This window comes from Tamandua tetradactyla, chromosome 13, assembly GCF_023851605.1.
Source record: "Tamandua tetradactyla isolate mTamTet1 chromosome 13, mTamTet1.pri, whole genome shotgun sequence".
Classification (NCBI taxonomy): Eukaryota; Metazoa; Chordata; class Mammalia; order Pilosa; family Myrmecophagidae; genus Tamandua; species Tamandua tetradactyla.
The window spans coordinates 1,630,876-1,643,191 of NC_135339.1; the positions used below are offsets into that span (position 1 = coordinate 1,630,876).

Sequence of the window (12,316 nt, forward strand, 5' to 3'; positions counted from 1 at the left end):
AGACATCCTATAAAAATCAATTAAAAATGGATAAAAGACGTAAACATAGGAACTAGAACAATTAAACCCCTGGAAGAAAATGTATGAAAGCATCTTCAGGACCTGTGTTAGGCAATGATTCTTAGACTTTACACTAAAAGTACAAAGTAACAAAAAAAAAAATAATAAATGGGACTCATATAAATTTAAAACTTTTGTGCTTTAATGGACTTTATCATGAAAGTAAAACAATGAGACAATGGGAGAAAATATTTGGGAACCACATATCCAATAAAATTTTAATATCCGGAATATATAAAGAAATCCTACTACTTAACAACAAAAGACAAGCACCCCAATTTTTAAAATGGGCAAATGACTTGACTAGAAATCTCACCAGAGAAGATAAACAAATGGCCAAAAGGCACATAAAAAGATGCTCAGCTTCATCATAAGAGAATGCAAATCAAAACTACAATGAGATATTATTTCATAACCGCCAGAAGGGCTACTGTTAAAATAATGGAAAATTGCAAGTATTGGAGAGGATACAGAGAAATGAGAGCAGTCATTTATTGCTGGTGGCAGTGAAAAATGTTGCAGCTGCTGTGTCATACAGTTTGGCCATTCTTCAGGAAGAGAATTACCATACGATCTGGCAATCCCACTTCTAGATATCTACTTAAAAGAACTGAAAGCCAGGACTCAAACAGATGTTTTTACACTGATGTTCATAGCAACATTATTAACAATTTCCAAAAGTTGGAAACCACCCATGAATGGATAAACAAAATGTGATGTCTTCCAACATGAAAAAGTTACAATGGTTGTAGCCCAAATACCCCTAAAGAGTAGATCAAAGGTGATGGTGGAGTTATACAGAGAAGGTAGGGTTTAACAAACAAGTATGATTGCTGAATCATTAAATTGATATTTCTTTTTGTCTCCAGTAACTTACAGCAGGTAGAAGTTTTTACTTCTAAAATTATGGTATTGTAACAGATACCAAACTTTGACATTTGTTCTCCAACTGATTGTTTTTTTTCCTTTATTTTTAATTAATTTTTTAATTTTTTTAAAATACCAAAAAACACCAAACGCAAACATTCTTAACTTTTGATCACTCCGTTCCACAAATATAATCAATAATTCACAATATCATCACATAGTTGCATATTCATCATCATGATCATTTCTTGGAACATTTGCTTCTATTCAGAAAAAGAAATAAAAAGAAAACAGAAAAAAATTCATGCATATCATTACCCCCCACCCTTCTCCCTCACCAACCACGAGCATTTCACTCTACATTTATTTTAATATTTGTTTCCCCGGTTATTCATCTTTATTCCATATGTTTTACTCATCTGTTGATAAGGTGGATAAAAGGAGCATCAGACATAAGGTTTTTACAATCACACAGTCACATTGTGAAAGCTATATCATTATACAATCATCTTCAAGAAACATGGCTACTGGAACACAGCTCCACATTTTCAGGCAGTTCCCTCCAGCCTCTCCACTACATCTTGACTAACAAGGTGATATCTATTTAATGTGTAAGAATAACCTCCAGGATAACCTCTCTTCTCTGTTTGGAATCACTCAGTCATTGACACTTAATTTGCCTCATGTCACTCTTCCCCCTTTTGGTCGAGAAGGTTTTCTCAATCCCTTGATGTTGAGTCTCATCTCATTCTAGGGGTTTTCTCAATCCCTTGATGCTGAGTCTCAGCTCATTCCAGGATTTCTGTCCCACGTTGCCAGGAAGTTCCACACCCCTGGGAGTCATGTCCCATGTAGACAGGGGGAGGGTGGTGAGTTTGCTAGTTGTGTTGACTAGAGAGAGAGGCCACATCTGAGCAACAAAAAAGGTTCTCTTGGGGGTGACTGTTAGGCCTAATTTTAAGTAGGCTTGACTTATCCTTTGTGGGGTTAAGTTTCATATGAACAAACCCCAAGATTGGGGGCTCAGCCTATAGTTTTGATTGTCCACACTGCTTGTAAGAATATCAAGAATTCAACTTGGGGAAGTTGAATTTTCCCCCGTTCTCATCATTCCCTGAAGGGGACTTTGCAAATACTTTTCTATTCACTGTTCAAATCACTCTGGGATTTATCGGGGCATGACTGTGGACAAACCAACAAAATCTCATGTCCTATTCAAGGTTCCATGTACTTATGGTGTTCAATTAAGCTACCTACATAAGTTATATCAGGAAATTGTGCTTTGAAATTTATTGCTTTTTTCTATATATGATTTTTCAGACACAAAAAAAGTTGATGATGATAAAAAAAAATTCCTTCTAGCCTCCTGTATTCTGAGCAGCTAGAAGGAAAAATTTGAAATGATGGTATGGTAGCCATGATAAATTCTGTAATCTGTCCTGTAACTACTTGTTGAAGAGTGCTTTGAAAACTATTGCTTTTTTCTTTCTTTGCTTTGTATATATGTTATATTATACAATCAAAAAAAGTAAAAAAAAAAGAAAAGAAAAGAATGTGATACACACACAATGGAATATTATTCAGCCATAAAGAGGAATGAAATTATGATACATATGACAACATGAATGACCCTTGAGGATACTATGTCAAGTGAAATAATACAGACACAAATGGATAAGTGTTGTAATATCTCACAGATATGAAATAATTAGGATAAGCAAACTCATAAAGTCAGAACCTAGAATATAGGTTACCAGGAGACAGGGTGAGGATAGGGAATTGGAGTTAAGACTTAAAACACAGAGTTCCTGTTTGAGATGATGCAAAATGTTCTGATAATGGATGGTTGTGATGATAGCATAACACTACAATTGAAACTAAGAGCATTGAAATATATATCAATGTGGTTAGAAGGGGAAATGTTCAGTGGTAAGTATGGTAAAAGAGTAAACAATTTTTAAATATCCATGGGACTGCACTACACAAGGCATGAACCCTAAGTTAAACCATGAACTATAGCTAACAATACAATGATAAAAATGTGCTTTCATTGATAGTAACAAAAGTACCACACCAATGCAAACTGTTAATAATAGGGTGGTATATGGGAATCCTGTATGTTATGCATAATTGTTCTGTCACCCCATAGCTTTCCTAAAATAAAATATACCTTCTTTCAGTTTTGACCCAGCACCTTGCAGTGGAGGGTCTTATGTTACTGGGCGTACCTCATAATTTCCTGTAAATTGCTTTTCAGAAAACTTGTATTTGTATGTGGTAGCTTAACTTGTGTGTGTGTGTGTGTGTGTGTGTGTGTGTGTGTGTGTGTGTGTAACAAACTAAAAAGCAACAGTAATTCATATGTTTTTCTAACAAACTGGAATTTATCTTGGCATTAAACCACATGGTGAACCAAAATTTTTCATACAGTGATAAGCATTTAGCACAATTTGAGTCTGCAATTCAGTGCAACACTATGTTCTAGCTTGCTGGTTTTATTGGTAATCACTTTTTCTTTGGGATGTTCTAACAATAACAACAACAACAACAAAAACTAACTCCTTTCTCTCCTTTCACACTTACTTGAAAATTTTAGTTATGTATTTATTGGCATATATTAATAGAGTCAAAGATTTTTTTTTAACATGGGCAGGCACTGGGAATCGAACCCAGGTCCTCTGGCATCGCAGGCAAGCATTCTTGCCTGCTGAACCACCGTGGCCCGCCCCAAAGATTTATTTTTGAGGAAAATTTCCACAAGCTAATTTCCTCTTACTCCATTACCACTCTTTATTTGATTAAAATGTATAATTAACTTAACTGAAGTAAGGATTCTTCTTGGGCGTACATTACGATAGCAGAGAGATTTCCCTTCATTTAAACTAAATTAGTATTTTATGTGGATATGCATTTTTCTGTATATTTGTCATTACAGTGCTTGCATCCTGTTTGGTATACCAAGTAAATAAACTTTCTATTTTAACAAAAGAGTATCGTGATGTACTCCCAAGAAGAATCTTTACTTCAGTTAGGTTAATTAATGTTTTAATCAAATAAAGGGTGGTGATGGAGTAAGAGGAAATTAGCTTGTGGAATTTTTCCTCAAAAATAAATCTTTGATTCTACTAATATATGCCAATAAATACATAACTAAAATTTTCAAATAAGTGTGAAAGGAGAGAAAAGAGTTAGTTTTTTGTTGTTGTTATTGTTAAGACAGCCCAGAGAAGAAGTGATTACCAATAAAACCAGCAAGCTAGAACATAGTGTTGTACTGTAAACAGTGAAAATGCTTAAGAGGTTTTACTTTGAAGCATTGAAAATGTTTTGGGACTAGAATAAAGTGGGCGTTTGTGCAACATTGTGGAAATAATAATTGTCAATAGTTTGTTTTAAAATGGTTCAATTAGGTTATGTGAAATTCACCTCAATAAATGAAGTTTTAAGCCTACCTGTGCCGAGGGCCTTAAAAAAGTAAAACATAGAAGAAAAATGTTTTTCTCAGAAGTGTAAAAAAAAGCAAAAGGAAAGGAAGTTACCTCTTCTAATGCTAAATAAAAGCAAATCTAGACTTGGGTAAGGAGAAACTTTCCTTTAAGTGACTATTGCAGCATGGGTATGCTTGTTGCCCAGGGCAGTCCTGATGACTTGTGAGAAAGAAAAAGAGGGTGAGCCCATCAGCTCAATTAGCCCTAAAATGTCTGTGCATCCTGATATCGATGGATATGACATTGTTAGAAAGTTTCAAGGGTTGTTTTTCCACAAGTACAATCAGGCTAAGGTTAAAAATCTGTGATTGGTAGCTGGGTCCAGAATTGTTCAGACTAATTAGGGCACGGTTAAATGACAGAAGCAAGGTCCCACCTACAAAGTGTATCATGTGCAAGAATGGCACGAGACAAAAGGAACTTTTTCAACAATGAAAAGGTCATCATAAAGTTGGATTATTAGATTTCTAAATTGTGAAATAATGGCCTTAATTTAAATGTTTAAGATAGATACTGGGTAGTTTTGTTTGTTATTGTTAAGAAATAGAGCTATTCTTTGTTCAATATTAAAATTGTCAATATATTATGTGAGTATCAGACATTTGAATGATGCTGTATAGTATGTGGATGATGGCAAGATTAAAACTATACAAAATATTCTAATCAATATAAACACTCCAGGACCCTGTCTGGACTTACAAGGAGGATGGCAGAGTAGAGAGCTCCAGAATGCAGTCTTTCCACCAAAACAGCCCAGATGAAATGCAAAAATTCCTCGGAATACATGTGCAAACTACATTAACTCAAGAAGAAATAGAAGACAATAGAGCAATTGCAAGTAAAGAGATTGAATCAGTCATCATAAACCTTCCAATAAAGGAAAGCCCAGAATGAGATGGTTCATGGGAATGCTACCAATCATTTCAAGAAGAATTATTACCAATCATGCTCAAACTCTTGGAAAAAAAACCTGAAGAATAAACATTACCTACCTCATTCTATGAGGTCAACTTCACTGTAATAGCAAAGTCACAAGAAAAGAAAATTACAGACCAATTTCTTGTATGAATATTGATGCAAAAACCCTCAACAAAATAGTAGCAAATCAAGCCCAACAGCTACATCATGACCAACTGGGTTTTATTCCAGATGTATAAGGGTGGCTCAACACAAGAAAATCAATCAGTGTAACATACCACATCAACAAACACAAAGGGGAAACCACATAATCATCTCAACTGTTGCAGAAAAGGCATTTGACAAAATATAGTATCCTTTCTTGATAAAAACCTTTTGAAAAATAGGAATAGAAAGAAACTTCCTCAACATGATCAAAAGTGTAGATGAAAAAGCCACAGATCACATCATACTCAGTGGTGAAGGATCTCTCTATGACCTTGAACGAGAAAGGATGCCCACTGTCACCACTGCTATTCAACATTTTCCTAGAAGTTCTAGCCAGTGCAGTTAGGCAAGGAAAAGAAATAAAAGACATCCCAATTGGAAAAGAAGTTCATTTTCACTATTTACAGATGACATCATCCTGTACATAGAAAGCCCCCAAAAAACTGACAACAAAGCTGCTAGAGCTAATATATGAATTCAGCATGTATTGGCGAGATAGAGGAGCAACACTTAAACATCAGTAGTGTTCCTGTACACTGGTAATGTCTGAGGAGGGAGTCAAGGTAAAATTCCATCTACAGTAACAACTAAAAGATAAAATGTTTAACCACAAATGTGAAGGACTTGTACACGGAAAACTGTAAAACATAGCTAAAAGAAATTTTTAAAAAAGACCTAAGTAAATGGAAGGACATACCCTGTCCATGGATTGGAAGACTAAGTATCATTAAGAAGTCAGTTCTACCCAAATTAATTTACAGATTCAAAATTCCAACTCAAAATTCTCAGAAGTGAGAAAAAAAACAAAAAGGAAAGAAAGTTAGCTCTTCTAATGCTAAATAAAAGCAAATCCAGACTTGGGTAAGGAGAAACTTTCCTTTAAATGACTGTTCTGCAAAGTCTTTGCAGAAATGGAAAAGACAGTTGTCAAATTTATTGGAAGAGTAATGAGCCCTGAAGAGCCAAAAATAATTTGAAAACGAAGAGCAAAGTTGCAAGACTCAAATTTCCTGACTTTAAAGCATTTTGCAAAGATACTGTGACCAAAATAGCATGGTATTTGGTGAGCAGTGGTAGCTCAGTGGCAGAGTTCTTGCCTGCTATGCCGTAGACCCGGGTTTGATTCCCAAGCCTGGCCATGTAATAATAATAATAATAAACAACATGGTAGTTGTGTAAAGATAGATATAGTGACCAAAGGAATTGAACTGAGAGCTCAGAAATAGGCGAATGTGGTTAAAAGGGGAAACTTGAGGATTGTATATATTACTAGAACAGAAATTAAAAGATATAACATAGGACTGTATAACACACTGAACCCTGTTTTACATGATGGACTATAGTTAATAGTACAAGTATAAGAATGTACTTTCATGAATGATAACAAATGCATGATACTAATGCAAGGTGTTAATAGGATAATATATGTGGGAAATGCACAAAATGTAAATAATGGATGATAGAACTATTTCAATAATATTTCATCAAATATATTTACTACTTATTGTTAGACATGGAGTCATTAAAAATTTCACACAGGACAGTGAGTCAAAGCTTAACAGATTTATTGAGGGGAGAAAGCATGGAGAAAGCAGGTGGCAGCCACCAGTAAAAGGAAAGAAATAGCTCCAGCTCTCTTTCTGAGAGCTAGATTTTTACAAAAAAAAAAAAATTTGTCAGGAGGGGAGGGCTGTCATGTGCCACAGCATGTACGGGGGTTATTGGGCAGGAACATTGTTTGACTGTAGGTTTCTGATTCTTTACCTTATAGGCATATCTGGTCTTGCTTCATTTGCCTTCTAGTGGCTAGAGCCGGCATGTCTGGGGCTCTCAAGAATCTCTTAGCCATAATCATTGTGCTCGTTTATCTTGCTGCCACATCTGCTTCTGCAAAAGAAGCTGAAGAGCCCCTGGGTCCAAAGCCCCTTTTCCCTGTACAGTTCTTTTTCTGAGACCTGACACTTATTACTACTGTTGAAAAATTCAATTATAAAAAAAAGTGCTGTCATCAGTTTAACAGATGTTCCACACCAATGTAAAATACTGGTGCTGGCATGGTGTACTGAATTCCTGTATTTTATGCTTGATTGTTTTGTAAACTCACAACTTCTCCAATAAAAAAAATATATTAACATTGGAGAAAGCTGGGTGAAGCATCTCTGGAAACACTCTGTGTAGCTTTGCAACTTTTCTGTACATCTAAAATTATTCCAAAATAGAAAGTCTATTAAGAAAAAAACAGCATGGCCCAACTATATGCTATTTTAAAAAGCTTTGACTTAAAAGAACTAGTAGATTGAACATGAAAGGACGGGGAGAAAACATACTATGTCAGCAATAACCAAAAGATAGCTAAGCTAATAGATAAAATAGGCTATTCAAAAACTTACAAAGCACAATGAAAGTCATTGTATACTGATAAAGGGGTCAATTCAAGAAGACATAACAATTATAACTATATATGTACCTAATTGAACAGCCCAAAACATAATGAGCAAATATTTACAGAGTTGAAGGGAGAAATTAATGATTCTACATTAATAGTAGGAGACTTCAGAATAGCCCTTTCAATAATAAATAGAACATCTAGACAGAGATCAATAAGGAAATAGAAGACTGGAATGATACTCTAAACCAACTAGACCTAATAAGGCTATACAAAACACTTCACCTAACAGCAGGATACACATTTTTCTCTGGTGCACATGGACCATTCTCCAGGTAGATCATGTGTTGATTCAGACATACACAAACGCACATTAGAATCTTCCAAAAGAAATAGACTATTGCAATTGGAAAAGTGCTCTAACTGAGGAGTGAATGGCCAAGGAAGGAGGCAGTAGCCACTTCTTTGGCTGCCTGCTCTGCTCAGCCACAGCTCTGACCACACCAATGCAACACCTGCAGCCAGTGTCCCAGGTGCCCCTGGCCCCAGCCCTGGCTCCAGACCAGCTTCCTCAAAACACCTTGGTAGTGCTGCCCATGGTGGCCACTGAGCACATCCTCAGCTTTATGTCCTATAGTGAGATTAGCCAGCTCTGCCTGCTCCCAGCTGGGGTTTGAAGAGTGCACTGGGAAACTAGGAAGTTATCTCAGCCAAGGTTTATAAAAGAATGGACTTGGTCTGCCAAAGAATGTTGAACCAAGCATTTCTGAAAATTGAGAGATACCATAATCTATGTCAGAAATTAATTAAGCACAACTCCCAAGGAGAGAGTCAGAAAGGAGAAACCATTCTTTAGCTCATCATGCTGATATCCTTGCTGCTATTGCAACAAGACTATCATTGTGAATATGACTTTCATGAAATATGTGCATTCCAGTCTCTGTAGCTTCATGCCAGGAAAGGTGATTGATGAAATTTATCAAGTGTTGAGATATTTCAATTCTACCAGAGTCCCTCAGAGAGTTTATGAAGTACTTCAAGAGTTAAGGGATATTGACTTCCGGAAAAGATGGCGGTTTAGTAAGACGCGCGGGTCTTAGTTCCTCCTCCAGAACAGCAACTAAAGAAACAGAAACAATACGAAACAGTTCCCGGAGCCACGACAGAGACCAAAAAGACAGCGTACCCCATTCTGGAACGGCTGAAAGGGCAGGGAGAATCCGCTGTGGTGAGATACCCGAGGGGCGCGCGATTTCCTGGGCTGGGGCGGCTGGCGACTGGGGTCCCCTCCACGCACGTGGCTCCCTGGTCTGACTGGGAACGTTGGATAGCGGGGCCCTCCCGCCACGCTTGGCGTCTCGGGCCAGCTGGGCAATTTGGACCGGCACTCCCCCAAGCCGCGGTGGCCGGCGAACTGCCCTCCACGTGCGGTTTCCCGGGCCGACTGCGAGATTCAGATTGGCAAGTTAAAGGAGCCACAGCATCTTTTACTGGTGGGACCCACAGACAGATGAGCGCCACGAGCACCACCTACTGGGCGGGAAAAGAAAAACAGAGCCCAGAGATTTCACAGAAAAACCTTTCAACCAGCCGGGTCCCACACCTAGGGAAATCTGATCAAATGCCCAGACACCAGCAGAAAATAACGGATCATGCTCGGAAAATTGAAGATATGGCCCGGTCAAAGGAACAAACCAATAGTTCAAATGAGATACAGGAGCTGAGACAACTAATGCTGAATATATGAACAGAAATGGAAAACCTCTTCAAAAACCAAATCAATAAATTGAGGGAGGACATGAAGAAGACATGGGCTGAACAAAAAGAAGGAATAGAAAATCTGAAAAAACAAATCACAGAACTTATGGGAGTGAAGGACAAAGTAGAAAAGATGGAAAAAACAATGGATACCTACAATGGTAGATTTAAAGAGACAGAAGCTACAATTAGTGAACTGGAGAATGGAACATCTGAATTCCAAAAAGAAACAGAAACTATAGGGAAAAGAATGGAAAAACTTGAGCAGGGGATCAGGGAACTGAATGACAATATGAAGTGCACAAATATACATGTTGTGGGTGTCCCAGAAGGAGAAGAGAAGGGAAAAGGAGGAGAAAAACTAATGGAAGAAATTATCACTGAAAATTTCCCAACTCTTATGAAAGACCTAAAATTACAGATCCAAGAAGTGCAGCGCACCCCAAAGAGAATAGACCCAAATAGACATTCTCCAAGACACTTACTAGTTAGAATGTCAGAGGTCAAAGAGAAAGAGAGGATCTTGAAAGCAGCAAGAGAAAAACAATCTGTCACATACAAGGGAAACCCAATAAGACTATGTGTAGATTTCTCAGCAGAAACCATGGAAGCTAGAAGACAGTGGGATGATATATTTAAATTACTAAAAGAGAAAAACTGCCAACCAAAACTTCTATATCCAGCAAAATTGTCCTTCAAAAATGAAGGCGAAATTAAAACATTTATAGACAAAAAGTCACTGAGAGAATTTGTGACCAAGAGACCAGCTCTGCAAGAAATACTAAAGGGAGCACTAGAGTCAGATACGAAAAGACAGAAGAGAGAGGTATGGAGAAGAGTGTAGAAAGAAGGAAAATCAGATATGATATATATAATACAAAAGCCAAAATGGTAGAGGAAAATATTATCCAAACAGTAATAACACTAAAAGTTAATGGACTGAATTCCCCAATCAAAAGACATAGACTGGCAGAATGGACTACGACCCAGCAATACCACTGCTAGGTATCTACTCAAAGGACTTAAGGGCAAAGACACAGACGGACATTTGCACACCAATGTTTATAGCAGCATTATCTACAATTGCAAAGAGATGGAAACAGCCAAAATGTTCATCAACAGACGAGTGGCTAAACAAACTGTGGCGTATACCTAAGATGGAATATTATGCAGCTTTAAGACAGACTAAACTTATGAAGCATGTAATAACATGGATGGACCTGGAGAACATTATGCTGAGTGAGTCTAGCCAAAAACTAAAGGACAAATACTGTATGGTCCCACTGATGTGAATCGACATTCGAGAATCAACTTGGAATATATCATTGGTAACAGAGACCAGCAGGAGTTAGAAACAGGGTAAGATAATGGGTAATTGGAGCTGAAGGGATACAGACTGTGCAACAGGACTAGATACAAAAACTCAAAAATGGACAGCACAATAATACCTAACTGTAATGTAACTATGTCAAAACACTGAATGAAGCTGCACCTGAACTGTAGTTTTTTTGTTTGATTGTTTGTTTGTATCTTTTGTTTTTGTTTTTTTTCTTTTTCCTTTTTATATATATATATTATTATTATTATTATTATTATTTTAATTTTCTTCTCTATATTAACATTCTATATCTTTTTCTGCTGTTTTGCTAGTTCTTTTCCTAAATCGATGCAAATGTACTAAGAAATGATGATCATACATCTATGTGATGATACTAAGAATTACTGAGTGCATATGTAGAATGGAATGATTTCTAAAAAAAAAAAAAGAGTTAAGGGATATTTCCTCCATGACAATGGAATACTTTGACGAGAAGATTGTTATTCAAAAGAGGAAATCACCAGAATCAGATGTGCCTGGAAGACTCATGAGCTATTCTCCAGTCCATACATTGCCACATGAGCATGAAAATCAGAATTCAAACTCATTGATAGCTAAAACAAGGCATTCAATGAATCCATTACCAAGTAAATTGCAAAGAAGAAGAAATTATCAGAGGTAATATAATAAGGATACTCCACTTTCAAATAAGTTTAATTGATTGAGTGTTACTGTCTCTGGACCTTCTGCATCCCTAACAACAATACAATCCTTCTCCAAGCAGAATCCTTTAAGACAAAAGGTTACCAAACTCAAGCAGCAGTTTAAAACAATGGTGCTGGGGTGACTGTTCTCAAGCATGAAATTTCTGAGCTTCACACAAAAGTGCAAGAAAAGCAGAAACAGCTTCAAGACCAGGACCAGAAACTGATAGAGTTTGCATTCTTTTTGAGCTTGTAACTGGAAAAATACGTCTCGCGCTGTTCAGTCTTCTGAGTGATAGATCACTTTCACAACCTCCAAATTGTGTTGCATGATTATTTTCCCAGTTGTATATTTTTGAGACATTGTTCAACTATAACTGTCCTAGTGTTTTTTAAACTCTTTATTTTGAAACTTTCTCCTCAGATTGCTCATTTGTATTGTATAGAAACACTGCTGATTTTTGTGCATTGATCTTGTACCCCATCATGTGGCTGAATTCATTTATTAGTTATAACAACTTTGTTGTAAGTAGTTTGGGACCTTCTATATATATTATCATGTCATTGTAAATAGTGAAAGTTTACTTCTTTCTAATTTGGATGCCTTTTG

At 36.8% G+C, this 12,316-nt stretch overlaps 1 pseudogene; it reads left to right on the top strand.

The window, feature by feature from the left end:
- The first annotated feature begins 8,360 nt into the window (after positions 1-8,360).
- Positions 8,361-11,962, top strand: LOC143654601 (F-box only protein 28-like; annotated as a pseudogene).
- The last annotated feature ends 354 nt before the right edge of the window (positions 11,963-12,316 follow it).